The sequence below is a fragment of the Pinus tabuliformis genome, chromosome 3_2 (genome assembly GCF_031772625.1).
Source record: "Pinus tabuliformis cultivar Carrire ecotype Pingquan chromosome 3_2, CPIR1, whole genome shotgun sequence".
In the NCBI taxonomy this organism is placed as follows: domain Eukaryota; kingdom Viridiplantae; phylum Streptophyta; class Pinopsida; order Pinales; family Pinaceae; genus Pinus; species Pinus tabuliformis.
In genome coordinates, this window is record NC_142302.1 from 348,483,762 (window position 1) to 348,502,922 (window position 19,161).

General features: G+C 34.6%; 1 pseudogene; it reads right to left on the minus strand.

Moving 5' to 3' along the window:
• Positions 1–15,023: 15,023 nt before the first annotated feature.
• Positions 15,024–16,219, minus strand: LOC149180907 (tyrosyl-DNA phosphodiesterase 1-like; annotated as a pseudogene).
• Positions 16,220–19,161: the final 2,942 nt, after the last annotated feature.

Below are 19,161 nucleotides of genomic sequence, written 5' to 3' on the forward strand. Positions count from 1 at the left end.
CAATCACTCTTGTATTCTGCACAATTCTGCTTTAATCAAAAGAGCTTAAACTAGCTCTGATACCACAAATGACGCAGTGTTAATACCCCGCTATACCCATAGTATGCATTCGCCATGCATATTCTATTTTATCCCAAGAATTTATATGACCACCTTAGTCAAACCTTCTTCAGAGTAGGTTAAGATCCCTTCATTTAATCTTCAAGTGGAAACTTTTCATAGAATTTCTATAGTATAAACCTTCGTTAATCCTTCTATCAGAACTCTATACTCAACCCTTCATTAAAATCAACCCAATCCTTAAGCCGCACATATATAACGAACCCCACTCGATAACTATGGTTATTCACTTTTTCCTCGGACTTCGCACATTACCCGATGCTTCCATTTATCACAATCGCAATCTTTCTCCACCATTAGAACATGCCTTCGGAACTCTTGACTGGCAATATGCGACTGCCTTCCCCACAGTTGATTTCATTCACCAGATCAACAACTGTCATGATATCGCATCAAGCCATCCTATGCCTCCTTTGCCTCTCTCATGCGATATACGATTACAACTAGACTTCAAATAAAATTAAACTGCGCCTATAACCTCTTCGATTCTGTCTTTTCAATTCCTTTATCGTGACCTTTATCCACCGTCGATCTTGTCCTCGATCTGATGGCTGATGTCTTTTCCCGATCACCAAACTAGGCCGACGCTTTGCGGCCGTTGATATAGATCTGCTTGATCTGATGGCCCAAAACAATGTTGGGTGGAACACTTATGCAAGGTTTAATGCCTTTTTCGGAGCCAATGGGAATTATAAACCCTCAATCTATAAAAGTTCGGGTCCGATTTGGCCGTTAACGCTCGATCAACTTACAGCTCGATATCTGTTGGATGACGAAGCCTTTAAATCCTATGGTCCAGATCGATTCCCGTCTTTCTCCTTCCACCAATACTTAGATTGAATCTCTGCCTTTCATTTCTTAGCTCTGTCTTATGACTTAATCCTGTCTGCACATCATGAACAAATATCATCCATTGATATTCTAGATCCAACGACTACTGTGCATCAACACTTCACTTCTTTTCTCTTCTCTTTACTTAGTTTTGTACGCCAATTCTTTAATGTTCATTGGTGGTTTTGGTTTTCTTTAGGGTTTTTGTACCTTCTACTGTTCTACTGCGCGACTCTCTCCTCAGCTTAATTCTGCAAGTTTTTAACATAGGCACTCCAAAGTCTTGACTGTGATCCTTCGCTTGGTTCAAACAATCCATTAGGATTCTTCATATCATTCTTCTTCCTATGTATCTCGTTGAACTCCGCCTGCAACCTCTGTTACACATAATCCTCAAGATCATAAACCATATACATCTCAATTATTCCATACACACACATGAACTCCAAATTGAGTTGTTTGTATTAATAAACATGTATTTACACAAGAGTCTCTCTCTCCAGCCTAATTTTCTGATTAGTGGCCTTTCTTATCCTGCCCGTAGGCTTACAATCCGACTCTTTGACTCACTAGCTACTCTCTAGCTACTTCTCTAACTACTGACTGACTAACTTGTTCTCACTTTTAGGCTTACCTTTATACAAAAAGGTTTTGTTGAACTAATTCTAGTTCAGATCCTTAATTTGCTGAACTAACTCCTCAATATTCTCTAAGTCCACTTTTAACTCCTACTTATCCCTAAGAGTCCTCTCTAGCTCCTCGAATCATGAAACCACTTTCTAGTCCAAGAATTTCAATTGATTTCTAACTCTCTCAACATCATTATTCACTCATGTTCTCCTTCATTAAAGAGGATTTACAAATATCCTCACACTTATTGAATTAGCCACTTAAAACATTAATAATTACATACATAGGAATCCAACTTCCTTGAAAATACAAGACCCCCTATGTCTAATACAATACAATGATAGTTTTGAGCTAATGCTCATGCATCACTCTCCTGGTTCAGACTCTCTTTCATAGAGCTGACTAGTGGTTGTTTTTTTATTAATTCGAACATCACTTTTTAACATGGTATCAGAGCATTATGGCTGAGAAACCTGTTCGCTAAGTGAAGGGTTTGAAAGGCGTGCCTGAGGTGAAATCATCGCATGGTTTGGGGGAAAAATCACGCCGATCCCACTGTGATACTTACGCGTATTTTTATTTTGTTGACCGTCGCGAATCTGTGTTGTACAATCGCGCTGACCATCATGAATCCATTGTGCTAAAGCGCACCGACTGTGCAAAAAAAAAGGGCTATGTCTTGGCAGTGGCTACCAAGAGAAGGCTTCATGGAGGCCGAGGTCTGCCGAGAGAAGGCTGCGATGACCCTATACATGGAGAGGGCACGCAAACTGCAAGGGATCAGCAAGTGCTAGAGACTGTTGAAAATACCAGAAATCGGACTCGCGGAGATCAATCCTTGACATAGATCTAGGGTAAATCTAACATATATTTTTTTTACCTGTCAAATTTTTTAATCACCAAGATGAATAATGAAATAATTGAAGCATACTTGAATGAGCATAACAAGCTCAATGGCTCCAATTATGTGAATTGGAAATTCAAGATGTAGACTCTGCTAAAGTGTAGAGTGCTTGGACGATTGCAAATGGGGATGAGTAAATCCAGCAACTAGATCAACATCGATCCCAAATTGGGAGAAGCGAGAAGGTAAAGCAAGGACGTTGTTGAAGATGTTAGTGAAACACTGCATCATACCACATATCACAGAATGTAAATCAGCAAGTGAAATTTGGGGAATTTTGAAGGATTTGTATGAGATCAGGAATACAAATCGTCCTCTGTTCCTGAAGAGAAAGATCTTATCCCTGAAGATGGAGGAGAATGAAACAGTTGTTGCCTTCATAGTGAGGATCAAAGTTTTGAAGAATAAATTGGAAGACATTGGTGATACAGTTGCAGATACATATCTAGTAACAATTACCATGAATGGTGTGACCGATGACTATCAAATGTTTATCACTGGGATAAACACGAGAGATAAAATCCCAATTGAAGAACTGTCAAGAATATTAAAGCAAGAAGGAAGAATATCGACTCTAAATCCCTAGAGTGCAGATCTTGTGTTGAAGGAAAAAAAGAACTTCTTCAAAGGAAAAGGAAATCCGCAACAACAAAACGGAGGAAACTCACAGAAAAGACCAAATTAGACTCAAGGTATGCATCCGAATAGAAACAACTCTGAAATTAAATGTTTTTATTGCGGAAAACTTAGTCATATAGCTAAGGAGTGCAGGAAGAAGAAATATCATGAACAATAGCAGAAGCAAAAAATACATGCAGGTCATCTCATGAATGATAATCATGAGCAAAACTTCAGACTGTTCATGGCATACTTTGTTGAGAATGTTGATGCAGAATTCTGGTATGTAGATTCAGGAGCATCAACACATATGACAAGGAACAAGCAATGGTTCTAAGATTTTAAAGAAATCAACGACGGAGCACAAATCTACCTAGGTGATGATAGAAGTCATCAAATCAAAGGGTGAGATAAATTCATAATGTCATGTATGTGCCCGGTGTAACAAAGAACTTGATTTTTGTATCCATGATTACAGATCAAGATCTTAAAGTTGAATTTTTTAAATCTAATTGTTATATTAAAGATCTGTTAGATGGCATGAAGACTATTGCTACATGAATTCGAACAGGAGGTCTGTACAAATTGGATGTAAGACTAGCACCAGTTCGAGCTTTGACAATAGCGAGTTTGACTATAGAAGAGTTGTGGCATCAAAGATTTGTTCATATCAACAATAATGATTTGTTGTTAATTCAAGAAAAGGAAATGGTAGGAGATCTTCCTATGTTAAAACAAGTGCATAATGATTGTGATGCCTGTACATTAGGAAATATGCATAGAGAAAAATTCCCTATTCGAGTAGAGAAGAAACAAAGATACATACTTGAATTAGTGCACACAGATCTTTGTGGACCCATGCAAACAAATTCATTAGGAGGTGCACTGTATTTTTTATTGTTTGTTGATGACTGCACAAAGTTTTCTTGGGTATATTTTTTGAGTAAGAAAAGTCACACATTTGAATACTTTAACCAGTTCAAAAACATGATTAGAAAACAAACATGGAAGCATATAAAAATTCTCCACTCCGATCAAGGGGGAGAATACACGGTGGCTTCACTCAATGAACCTCTGACATATCACATGCATTCATGGCCTATTAAACAATACCCTTAATTTGATTACATATTGGAAAATACCTCTAAAAATCACATTATTTAACCCCCTACCAATAAAAACCCATTACACCTTCTCATTTTCAATACTCCTAATTTCACTAGATATTGTAGGTATCCATTTTTTCATTAACATTTTTTATAGCCCTTTATATTTTTTCATTAACTTTGGCCTCCAGTTTGATACCTTCCAATATAAAAACCCTCTACCCCTTATATGTCCCCCAATATATTATGTCATTTTTTCCTCAATAAATATCCCCCAATATGAACCCATGTGGTATGGTATTGCTCCTCCAGTGAAGTCCCCGTGGGAGAATACAGGAAGGATGAGCTTATCAAGTATTGTAAAGACCATGGGATATTACAGCAATTCACAGTACCCCATTCTCCTCAGCAAAATGGAGTAATGGAAAGAAATAACAGAACATTGGTGGAATGTGCTAGGAGCATGTTGAAAGGTAAGGATGTTTCGAATGGTTTTTGGGCTGAAGAATTGAATACTGCAGTTTATTTGAAAAATAGGAGTCCTACAAAGAGTCTTGAGTTTAAAACTCCCTATGAAGCATTATATGGATTTAAACCTGCAATAAAACATTTAAGAGTGTTTGGGTCTAAAGCATTTGCCCATATTCCAAAGGAAGACAGAAGAAAACTAGATTCAAAAGCCATCAGATGTACCTTTATAGGGTATTGTTCATAGTATAAAGCTTATAGATTATTTAATCCCTCTACTCACAAGATTTTCGTTATTAGAGAAGTCATATTCCATGCGCAGGATCATGAAGAATCTGATAAGCGCAATGAGGAATGGGATATTCCATTCTTGGTGGAGGAAGGAAGTGATGAATCAGGTGATGGAAATGAGCAGCAACAACATCAGCAGCAGCAACAGGAAGGAAAGGAAGAGAATTAAGATGCAGCAATCAAGCCAAGTCCAGCAAAGGCAACTGAGAATGGGTTAGAATCTACACCAACGCTCATAAGATCAGGTAGGCAGACTCAATTTCCTGCTAGATAGAGGGAAAATGCTTTTATAACTAGTATGATTAATGCTGTTGAACATTCTAGTTATAAGGAAGCAAATGAATGTAGTGAATGGAAAACAACCATGAAATAGGAATATGAATCGATAATCAGGAAAAAAACTAGGGAGCTGGTTGAACTTCCTAAAGGGAAACAAACCATAGGTTGTAAATGGTTGTATAAACTAAACATTAATGTAGATGGAACCATAGATAAATTAAAGGTTAGATTGGTAGCAAAGGGTATTCACAAAAAGAAGGCATTGACTATGAAGAAACATTTGCCCCTGTAGCTAAACTAAATACCATCAGAATGTTAATTTCTTTAGCTACTAAGAAACATTGGATGATTTAGCAAGTAGATGTAAAGTCTGCATTTTTAAATGGAGAATTGAAAGAGGAGGTTAATTTAGAGCAACCTGAGGGGTTTGTCCAGAAAGGGAAAGAACATTTAGTCTGTAGATTAAAGAAATCTCTTTATGCACTAAATCAAGCACCTAGGTCCTGGTATGAAAAGATTGATTCATTGTTTCTGCAACTGGGCTACAATAGAAGTAAAAATCACCCTAATCTGTATACCATGAAAGATGAACAGGGGCACATAGTGTTGATTTCTTTTTATGTATATGATTTAATTATTACAGGTGATGATATTTCTCTAATCAAAGAAATCAAGCAACAAATGTCACAGGTGTTCGAAATGAAAGACCTTGGTGAATTAAGATATTGTTTGGGTCTCTAGATGTGGAGAAATTCAAGAAAAACTTTTTTGTCCCAGGGTAAGTATGTCAAAGGTCTACTAGAAAGATTCAAGATGGATCAGTGTAAGGCTGCAGCAGTACCATTATAGTAGAACATTAAACTTTAGAGTGAGGATGGCTCTAAAGAGGCAGATGCGACACTTTATAGATAGTTGGTTGGGAGCCTAATCTACCTGACCACTACTAGACCTGATTTGGCTTATGTAGTCAGTGTGATAAGTCAATACATGTCCAAGTGACTTGAGATTCATTGGAATGCAATGAAATGTGTTTTGAGGTATCTAAAAGGTACTATAGACTATGGTATTATTTATACTGATTCCTCTGATGTTAGATTGACAAGATTTACAGATTCAGACTGGGCTGGAAATGTAGACGACCATAGATCCATAACAGGCTATGTATTCAACATTGGATTAGAGGTGATTACATGGAGCAGTAAGAAAAAGAACACAATTTCCTTGTCTTCAACAGAAACAAAGTATCAACCTATGTGTGCAGCAACATGTGAGGAAGTTTGGTTGCAGAGACTTCTCCAGGATGTTGGGGAAGAATAGAAAGGTGCAACAACAATAATATGTGACAATCAAAGTTCAATCAAACTTGCTAATAACCCAGTGTTTCACAAGAACACTAAACACATTGATACACAATTCGACTTTGTCAAGGAGAAAGTGCAATCAAAAGAAATCCATCTAGTATATTGTAATACATGTGATAATGTTGCAGACATTTTCACTAAGCCTCTTGGCAAAATTAAGTTTGAAATGTTTAGGGAGATGTTAGGCATATTTGTGAACCCTCTTCTCCATTAAGGGGGAGTGTTAGAGATAATGGAGAATATCCTAGAATAGTGAATTGGTTCATGGTAACGCGAGATAGGAATTAGTTTCTATTTTCTAGGGTACGGTTCTAACTTCCCTAAAACTATGATTACTATATAATGTGTGATGTACATGGACAATGTAGAGTGTTCTGCAGAGCAAGACTCTCTTGGTTCAGACTCTCTTTCGTAGAGCTGACCAGTGGCTATTTTTTATTAATTGAAACATCACTTTTTAACAATACTCTATCCTTGACATCGGAGATTAATTTTGTGAATGATACTTAAGCAAAATATAGGTTTTATTTAGAAAAATTAAATGATAATTTAACAAATTTTCATTATTTGTATATTAAATAATTGACATCATATTAGTATATGAAATCTTTTTATTTGTGAGACAATCAATTTACTTTATTGTAGCCATTTCGCTACTAAAATCTATTTCACTACTAAAATCCCTATCCTTAACATCTTAAGAAAAAAAACATGCTCTTAATTATTAATCCATTAATTATATATAGATATATATATATATATATAAATCAATATATCAAAATAATTAAAAATATTCTTAAGTTTGTTTATATATATATATATCGTTAGAAATGTATTTCCAAAGCTGTAGGGGTTAAAAAAATTAAGCAAAACATTTTCTAACATTTTCAAATCGATGGCATGAAGACATGTAATGAAACAAACTTATACTTTTGTGTTTGCTGTGATAATCGTTTTGATATTGTAGTATTTTATTTACTTCGATTTTATCTTGATTGATATAATATTATTTTTTGAAAATATTTTGATTACTAGAGTTACTGAGTTAGTTGACGAATATATTTATATATAATCAATTTGATATAATTATTTTGATATTGTAATATATTTTATTTACTTTGATTTCATGGAGTTGATTGATATAATATTATTTTTTGAAATATTTTCATTAATAGAGTTTGGAGAGTTAGCTGACGAATATATTTATACATAATCAATTTATATAATTATTGTTAATGTATATATAAAAATATAATTACATGATTATAAAATTAGAATTTATAAAAATGATTGAATTCAATATTCACTCAAAAAATATTTAATATCAAAATATATTTGATATAAAAATGAAATGCAACATTGTACATAAATTACAATAACTTTAATTTGTTAGAAATAAAATAATTTGAATGTTAAGTAAAGTTACATTAATTTTATATTAAAAGATCATTTCTTTACAATATAATGAATATATTAAAAATTATGATAGTTGGTATGTTTTACGGAAAGAACACTTACTTTTCATCTATTTTAAAAAGTAGAATCATTATGATACATTATTTTTTTAATCATGGTTATAAAGAATTTTTTTAAAGTGAGATATCCTCCCACACCTTGTACATACACACTCGAAGGTATTAAATGTGACATGAGTAATCTTTTTTTAAGGGGAATTGAGAAGATGTAAGCGAAACATACAAGAGAAAACCCTAGATCTAAGCTTAATTAATAGTTACAAATGGGAGAATCCAAGTTAAGAAATGAGCTCAATAATGAAACTAATATAGATGCTTGAGTGCAAAGAGAATTCATTCTCAGTGAGCGATCACTGACTTACTAGTGGGTAGAGTTTAGAGATTGGTGAATTTTTTGTTGATTTAATGCTCTTGGACCAATTTGTCTATTAGAAATTGACAAAAAAATGTGGTGTAAATTATGGATGACATGTTAGGAGTGGAATGAGAAAATAGAAGATCATATTTGAACATGTCAAATTTAATGTGAATCTATAACGATTATGTGGGTATTGGACACATGAAAAATGGCATCTTTAACTAACCATGTTGGACCAAATCAAGGAGTCCAATCTAAGGTAAGAAGGAAATTCCTAAGTAAGGAACCCACGAGATATACCCATGATCTAGGGAAACAATAAAGGTGACCTTGTAGAGGAACTAAACATGAAATGACAAGTACATATTCATATGTTCAAGCCTAGGAAAGGGGTTAACCAAATGAATCTTACCAACACTCATACTTTGTCTCAAGATCATATGAGGTATTTTAGTCATGTTTGGGTGTTGAAGGAATGGATGAAAGATCTATTGCATTCTAGGTGTTTTGGATCTCAAAAACCACATTGTAATGCCTAAAAGTTGTAAATTACACTTTTGGTTGAAACCATAACTTCAGGAATTTGCAATAATATAATTCCAAACAATCATTTGGATTACAAATATCATAAATACATATTTCATGCTACCTAGGTCATCTCATTTATGTAGTCTAGATAATGCATGTGGTTATTCTGGGTGCAATTCTTGAATGTCTTTGGTAGAGTATATACTTTTCTCACTACTTCTAAACAAAAGGAGTCTTCAAAGAGTGGTGTAATCTTATTTCATTAATTGTAAATTAGTCTAGAAATGAAGAAAGATACAACAACATTTTTTTTATTATTTTCTAATAATTTTTTTGTAATTTTTTTGTAATTTTTTATTTAAAATCAAATCTCTCTATTTTAAACCTTAAGTCGATGTTTACTATTTGTAAGGCAATTGGTTGAGATTATTTGGATGATAATTAAGTTTAAATTTGATTAGTTGTTACTATAAATCCTAGGTGAGTATTTCTAGCTTGTAAGTCAACACTGAACAAGAAATTTGTGACTTAGCAAGGGTTATGATGTCAGGAGATACACTCAAGAGAGAGGTCCCACTCATGGGGTGACTCAATAAAGATTTGAACCCAAATGGAGAGAATGCAAGACCCATTTCCCAACCATCTCATCCACCCACCTTAACCCCATAAGTTGGCAACTTGTTTTTTCTATCCATGGTAAAAATGGTTGATCGGGAACTAGTAACCTCCCTAGATATATGCAAAAAATCATCCGCCGATCTTAACCCCATAAGTCGGTACATTGTTTTTTCTATCCATGGTATAAATAGTTGATGGGGAACTAGCAACCTCCCTAGATATATGCAACAACTCACAAATCACATAGTATATAAACTCATAGCCCACCTTCAATGTTATGAATAAAATAATATGAAATATTAAATATATATATATATATATATATATAAATTAATAAAATAAAATAATTAATAATTAATTAACTAATTACTTATTTCTTAATGTAATCATTAATTATGAAAGGTTGAAGTAAAAAAGTTTTGGCATTAATCCCTTCTGGCATGTCAAATGCCTATATAAGAAAACCACCACAAGCCAATGTAATCATAATTTGATTCAATATAATAAAAAATACATTTACAAAACAAAAAATACACTTTTCATTACAGATTCTAAGTTTGACTTGGACACTGGTATCATTGCACTCGGTCCTCATTTTCTCTTCTGTTGCACAAGTCGTTGGGACGCCACTCACACCTTTGTTTGCTTCGTTCTTCTTTCACAAATCGAGATTCATCACCAATGCACCATCCCTATTTTGTCCCGTGCTCACGTCTCACAACACCACTCCATACCATATGCCCACTGTAGAAAAAGTTTGCATCTATTCCATTGAATGTTATCGTGATCGACCATCATACATTTTCCAATCAAACTTTCATCCATCTCTTCACGACCGCCTTTTGCACTTTGTTCATTTTCCATATGTCCCCATCACTGCAACCTACCTTCCCTAGCCCCTGTGTTTCCCACTTGCCATTATCTATTCCATAAGCGCATCAATCGCTATGTTCTTGTGCCAATCCATCGGTTGTGAACTCTTTTTCTATTCCCCCATGATTCTCATATGACATTATAGGCAACTACATGCCTTATTAGTAATTGTTTCCCCCTTCTACCCTTCTCGTCCAACGTGACGTTCCCTTTCCATTAGTCAAATAATTATATAAATATAACATAATATTTATATAAATTAAAATTACTATATAAAAATTATATAATTTTAAACATTCTATTATAATAATAATAATAATAATAATAATAATAATAATTATATAATAAAATAAAATAAAAGTGGGTTCCGTAAGGAAAAAGAATAACAAGATGGTGAACAACGAGGAGTTACATGCTGACATTAACCATTATACGGATGAAGTGAATAGTGTGTGAGATGACGCTGACATTAACCATTATACGGATGAAGTCAATAGTGTGTGAAATCATCTCAGTAATATAGAAAAATAAAAATCAAACTTGAGAGAAGAATAAAATAAGTTGATGTCAATGACGGAGGAAATACTCCAAAAAGACTTCAAAATTGAAGAAACCACTAAAAGGATTCACAACCATACTAAAAAAAAATCAATTAATGTAGAAGGTGGACATGCTAGCCACTCAAACTTTTTAAATACCAGAATCCAACCCATAAAACAAAAATGTGGATGGTTCTACATATTCACCTGAGATATGCTTTTTAGGTACCCAAATATTACACTAAATTTCCAAAAAGAGGACTATAAACGTATTAAAAAGGAGCTACCAAAGTACGATGGTAAAGTCCATAGAGGTTCTCTTGTTTGGGTTAATAAAATGGAAGCCATTTTCAAATCAATCCCCCCATTAGGTGAAAGTGAGAAAATCATGATGGCATCCAACAATTTGGAAGCACAAGCATGTGATTGGTTCTTATGGTGGCCTGGAAATTGTGGCAACCTTTCTTTTCATTGGAATAATTTCATGGATGCCTTGCTAACAAGATTCTATGATGAAGAAGAGATGATATTTACAACAAATTTGTTCATCTTAAGGAAAAGAGGTATGTAAGTGAATATAACAACGGATGAGAAGTATTGGCTACATGAAAATGATGATTTATTGATGAATAACTACTTAAAATGTATAGATGTGGACTTAATGATTATATTTGTGTAGAAATGAAATTGTACAACCCAAAAGCTATCGAAGAAGCTAAAAAAGTGGCAACACTTATAGAACAAAAACATAAGTTGAATGGGCTATCATTCAAGGAAGACGAACACCAATAACAATACTTAGGTTAAAAGGAGAGAAACAAATGTAGATTTTGTGGAGACAAATGGATGTTGGGACACAAATGCTTTAACAAGAAATAATATACTTACACAGTTGAGAAAAACTTAAACACTTCAAGTAATGAGTCTGAAAAAAATCATAAAGAAGAAAAATAATTGTCACAGGTGTGGAGAAAATTGGACACCAAGACATAAATGTGAAGACATGTCCTTACATTACTATAAGATAATATATGGAAGGAAAGTTGAAGTACAATAACCTGATGAAGAAATCACTATAATGTGCAATGCAAATTCATATTATGAAGAAACATCACAAAAAACATTGTTAGCTGCAATCTCATGTGTTCAATGTAATCAGGATGAAGAAAGAAAAATTTCAATAGATCAAAAACAACAAGTGACTACAAAATATGTTCCACGACACCTTCGAAAGGAAAGAAACCAGTCTCCAAGAAGAAAGAACACTAAGGTTACAAGACAATCAACAAATATGACGAGGAGACTAAGCCCTAAAACTCTAAATCTGAAAAGGATATTAAGAGGTAGAATTGTCAATATAATTGTAGATTCTGGTAGTACTCATAATTGTATAAACATTGATCTTGCTAAATAACTTAATCTTAGTATGTATCCAATTAAGGACCTGACCATGAATGTTTTTATAGGGAAAAAGTTAAAAGAGATAGGATAATGTCATAAGGTTTAAATCCAGATACAAGAACTAGAAGTATAAACAGAATTATTTTCCCTACCACTCAAAGAAATGGATATAGTGCTAGGTCAAAAATGGATAATACAATTAGGAAGATATATTACAAACCTTGAACAACAATTCATATAGTTTAATTTGCAAGGACAACACTATAAATTATATAGTACTAATACTCCGAGCTTCAAGTAAGGTGCAAATACATATCAGAACTTCACAAACTCACAAGGCACAAAGAAAGTCAATGTAAATAGACACCATTTATAGAAAAATTGTTCATCTAAAGATAACCTTGCTTGTTCAGCTTTGAGGAAAAAGCAACTCTAAGGGGATGGAAATGTTATGAATAAAATAATATGAAATATTAAATAATAAAAAATATATGTGTGAAATAATAAAATAATAAAAGTAATAATTAGTAATTAATTAGCTAATTAATTATTTATTATTTACTAATGTAATGCCCTACTTAATCTTATTATGCAAATTTTATTTACCTAAAAATATTGACTTATAATTATCAATAAATATTGGTATATACTTACATTTGTGAAACTGTAATTTTTATTTACTGATATAAATTTTATTATTGTTATTATTCAATTCCCAACTTGTCTTATCAAATTTAATTTTGGATAGGATATGGTCTCCTTCCATTTATTCCAATTTAAATATTGATATCCCAAGGTGTCATCTCAAAATCTACTTGGGAGAAGATATGGTCTTCTCCAATTAATTTCCAAATTAAATATCCATATCTTATTCCCAAAATGTATTCCCAAAATCTACTTGGGAGAAGATATGGTCTTCTCCAATTAATTTCCAAATTAAATATCCATATCTTATCCCCAAAATGTCTTCTCAAATCTACTTGGGAGAAGATATGGTAAGAAAAGTCAAGGATACTAAATGAAAGGATGAGGGGGTAGTCATGACATTAATGATAGGTGGTTGAGGTGGATGGGAGGAAGAGGCATAAAAGGGGAAGGATGATGAGAGGAGAGGGGGGATCCTTGGTCTTGGTTTTGGTTTGGTTCTGTTTTGGAGGAGGGATGTGGAGAAAGAGGAGGGAGATCAAACTTGGATCTGGAGAGTGTTGGTTAAACTTGGACACACTACATCTGGTAGGACTTGGACTAGGAGGGCTAGGGAACCTGTCGAGGTTCCCTAGGCTAGGAAATACTTCCTAGTTGGCTGGGAGGCAAATCCAGTCGAGTAGTCAAGAGGAGCATCCCTACAGAGTTAGGAGCTCAGGAGCATCTCAACTAAGCTATTGAAACAAGTATTCCTCTGTTTATTGATTACTTATGTAAATGGTTGTAATGAAATTCTTACTTATTTAATTTGTGGTAAATAAATTTTAACGGTATATTATCATCAAATAAATGTTTAGAGATAAATAAGTTATTTTCCATCTTATTGTGTTTAAAATTAGATAAATTTACTTTTAGTTAGAGGACCTTGTGAAGGAGTGTCACACGTGGTATCAGAGCTTAGGTTCAAAATCTGGACTTTGAAGCCTACCTACTATATATATTATTTGCAATTTTAAATTCAAAATTTGAGGCCAAACTAGCTAACTTAATCATAATGAATTAATCCTTTTTTTACATTAATATATACATTTTGGGCTCTGATACCAGCAACATGCCCATCTTCAAAGTGATTTCCAGAAATTCCTTCAAACTCATGCACTACTCTCCCTATGTTGGTTCCGCTGTCCTCAGGTTCATGAATTGGATCTTCAGATTTGACATTATTCTCCTTGTTCTTATTTGCCCTTAACTTTTTAGTCAATCCCACCAATTTTCTTTCATCCCTTTGCCCAAACCCCCTCGAATCTGGCTTGCTGCCATAAAAAATTATGGCTAGAAATCCACATTCATGCATGGTGGGAAACTTTATTTCCTCCCTAACCTTAACAAATTTATACTCAACTTCATTCAAAAGCCCTTACCTGACTATATTTTTAGGCATACTTTTCCGAAAGCTGGCACCTATAGACGACTTGCTGCTCTCTTCATGATACTCACAGCTCCCTCCAACAGGAAACATATTTACTGCATTCTAAGACCTTGAGTCCAACATCCATTCTTGGTGAACAAATCCCGAGGCTGACGACAACTCAATGTTACCAACAGAGGATACAAAGTGAATTGCTTCAAATTTCACCTTGCTTTTGCTAGGTGCTCCATTGGGTTCCCTCAATTGGATAGATTTTCAAACACGGAGGATAAAATAAATTGCACTGTCGGGACTTGAATAGCAATGGTGCTGCCCGGACTTGAACTAGAGACTTCATTGAGCTATACAAATATACCCACCAAGACCTACCTGAGAGGAAGAATGCTACCATATAAGGCAATCTTGCTCAAGTATGGGTTTATAATCGGAATGCCCTTCCACCCCACTGTAGCCTTCCTCACGACATTTTCAAGCTCAACTAATAGCTGATATTTTGAAAACCTTTTGAAGTTTCTCAGTCCGTTTATTATTTCTTCCAGCTGGAATCATTCATGTAAGGCAGTAACTGCTGTTGCAACCTATGACACAAACACCTAGCTCATAACAACAGATCATGGGTTGAGAACTGTTTTTCTGAAGTACACCCCAAGCAACTTTGCTGAGAGTTGAAGACGTGAGAAGAAACCATGCAAGCTCCTGGCCATTGTACCGTGCATATGTTTTTATATGAGGCATTGCACGACATCGGCCTGTGTGATTTGCTTTCCATCGAGCACAGTATTTCTTCAAAAATTCCTTTTCCACATTCTTTTGTGGGCTAGGAATTGCATTACCAACAACATAACCCTCAATTGAGCATCGAACATCTTCAACTATAGGCCAAATTATTTGCACACTTCCAGGACCTAAAGGTTGTTTATCCCAAGTATATCATGAGCTCATTCATGAAGCCAACTCCATCATCCATTTCTCATCCAAAGATCCAAGAGAAGAAAATTGGTAGGCAAGCAGAGAACCTTGGAATTTGTTTCCAAAGCATTTCTCTTGCAAAATTGTTTGAAGCTTCATATGCCCCCACTTTTTCATCTCGACACCTTTATGATAGCTAGGCACATATGCCACCAAACGGATCGATGCACTGCTATAGTCAAACGTCCTAAAGTATGCTACATTGATCTTAACATCATCGATTTGTGGCAATGTGACATGGCATCCAGACCACTCCAAAGCCTCGAGATATTCAACTAGATCATCCTCAAATGGTGATGTTTTCCCAATATATTTTTCTCTTTTACAGGGAAGTCTTGCATCCACAGACCCTGTGTCTTGTTATTCCAGTCAACATAAATTAAATTTGTTGTGTGCACAACAACTCGAACTCCTCTTGAGTACACCAAAAGCATAGCTTTGGAGTGATGTGTTCCATAAGAGAGGCGCAATGGTGGCTTGTAAAGCAACCAACTTGTAGGTTTTTCCTTCTTCATATTTTCAAATGTGTGCGAACTTTCTCCATGTATTACCAGCACATGAGGAATTGTCCTTAGAATTGGACAAGCAGACAGCAGCCAGTCCATGTCCACCATGTAGTTTGAAAGGATTGCCACAAGCACATTTCCCTGAATCACATCAGAAATTGAAACTGATCGAGTATTGGCCCATGTAGGCAAACCTTGAACTCGCATGAGTTGAAATGTTGAGGACTGAATCTCTTCTGGGATATTAAAATATTGAATCGACCCTGTCTCTTAAATATTAATTGAACCATTCTTCTTTTCGAGTCAATGCCATGCATCAGACCTTGATCATGACTAACATTATTTGCATTCATTGAGGTAGAATCCATTCTCGAACCACTAGTTGCTTGTTCAATTTCAATAGCCTTTCTCTATTAAGTAAAGGAAAAAGGCATTTGTTCTTCTAGAGATTCAAGAACAAAAGAAGGAGAATTTGTGTGAAACTTGTCTTGCAAGAAAGCAACAATGGATAGCATCTAATGAAGGCACAACCTAGAGAGCAAAAGTTCTTCTTGGATTGGTGAAAACTGATATAAGTGGCCCAATGAGGACAATATCTTCTCTAGTTGTTGAAATTGGTAGCCAAGGAGAATTTCCTCCATTGAAGCCCCTTCTTGCAAATTCCTCGCAAATGCTTCATCAGCAAGAACCTGTTGTTTCCTTTTGAGCAACTGTTTTTTTAACTTCAATTGACTCCTTAACATCAACTGAGGACTCAATGTGGTCATTGGTTACTCCACATTGTGCTAATGGAGGCTCTTTTTCTCTATCATCAACTGTAACCTTCTACTTGAAAGGGAGGCTTCCTGGAATTAATTCTATAATATCTCCATTGGCAAGAATACCTTGTTCATGTGGAGAGAGACTTTTCCTTGAATTCCCTGACCTAAGACTGATTGGATTCTGACCTTCCACAAAAATTTCAGTAGAGCCATCAGCTAAACCATTCAAATGGATATGCTTACGACTCACTTGCTTATTGGTGTTTGGTAGGTCATTGCGCCCAACTGTATTTGAAACTTGAAAAAATTTGTTAAAGGATGGCTTGAAGAGTCTTCTTCTTCATTGTCTTTGAAAGGCACTAAAACGCCAACTCAATAATGACACTAAACTAATGAATCTATGAAATAAACTTAAAACCACAAGATTATTTGGTTAATTATAGCATTGATTTAATTTGCTTAGTCAATCTATTGTTTAGATCGACAAAAGTTTTTGAAGTTAAACCTTTTGGTTTTTGTTTGTGCACCTACGTGTTTTGTATTATGTCAGATATTTTTCTCCTTATGTTCTAGTTTATATTTAGAGCTCAGGTTTGGAAATCCAAGAGCCTCCTACGATAAAAAATAGAGTGGCTGTTAGAATAAAGGATGTATAACAAAATATGTGCTTCTATTACTCTATTATTTTTCTTAAGTTAAGGACAGTTCTTACAAATGATGTTCGAAGATAAATTCCAGTAACGGTAAACATGTTGATGCCACACTCTTACAAACATAGTGTGAACTAAAATTCACACTAGCATTTGGTGTTATTAACATACAAATAAAACGCCTTTCCTCTCTAGCATGTTCTCAACATTCATTATTTAATTAGAATGAAAGGTATGGGCCTTACTTCGGTTCTTAATTTTTCCTGATCCAATCTGTTTCACATAAAGCCAATGTCAATTACTTGAAATTCCTTATGTAATATCTCCAAAAGCTATGATATTGCATTTGAATTTTTTCCCTTTTACATTCTTCTATACCAGAAGATATATTTACTATTTCCTGTAAGTGAGTTACATTAAAATCAAGAAGAATAATGGGCCCGAATAGATTCGTAATCTGAACTTAAACTAACTAGACTTTAAACAGCTAATAAACAAACTTCAAGCTTGTTCCAATCACAAATTTATTCTGTCAAAGTCACCTAGGAAGTGCTTGGCCCCATCCACATGATTCGGCCTTATGGAGGCAAATCGGCCCATGAGAGGCAAGCATGTCATAAGTTGGAATCAGACTTGAATGGGTAGCGCAACAACCCCTTGCATTATCCATCCAAGCTAGACCCCACTAACTAGTTCAGTTAGATGTATGAAAAACCCCTGGTTCTGTATTGTTGTACTGCATAAATTGGGATATTCTTCTCATCAATCCAGGTAAGTTGTCTCAAGCAGTAGGGCCACTCTCCTCACATCAAGGCACAATCTATTTCCAACAATGAGGATTGCTTCTAAGAAAAATCTTCAGCAGGAATCAAAAGACTGCAAATTCCAAGAAGAGAACTTCACGGCCCTTGATCGTAGTGACTACTGGCAAGAGTTGTGAGTCAAAGAGAGTAAATGTTAGTTGGTGAAGTCTTTATGCAGAATTTATGAAGGATGCAACAAGATGGTATTTGATATGTTTAAAGTGAAACTAAAACTACATAATACATATTGTAGAAGAAGTAATCACAATTTTTTTCTTACACATTTTGTTAGACCTTTTGCAGCTTGGCCCAATAGTCGTGGTAGAGTAAAATCTATTTTGGGCACCAAAATAGTAACTACTAGTATAACCTAGTCCAATTTTATTATTCTGTCCAAATTTTGAGTTTCTTATAAAAATCTGTGTGGCATTATTTGTTGCATACTACAAAATGTCAGTACTAGATAGCATAACTGTGCTTGAAAACGATTCTTATTCAAGGTTCTGACCTAAATTGCTATGCTATTTATCACTTGGAGGTTCTGTGTCAATTTAGCTGCACTGATAAGATTACATTACTTATTCCACGTGATGTTCTGCTTTAGACTGAGAAGATACTACCGAATCTATGAAACCCCAAGCAAAAGTAAAAAATAGAAAAAATTTGAAAGAAACAACATTTAATTTAGTATAATGCTCCCCTTTGTTTTTGACCTGTGTATAAATATTAAATGACTAAATATGTGAGCAAGAAAATATCTATACCCTCCTAACTAAGCCTCTGCCCAACAATCGAGTGGATGATCCTAACTTCCCATAGTTACAAAATGAGAAAATATTCAATATTCAACTGACAAGTCCATAATATAACCCTTACAATATGTATATTCCACTTGTAGCAACCTTTTTAGCTCAATGCTAATACCACCTTCTGCTGATGACTCTCAAATGTTGAAGAGATTTAGAAGTTCTTTGTTTATATTTATTAGCTTCTCATTT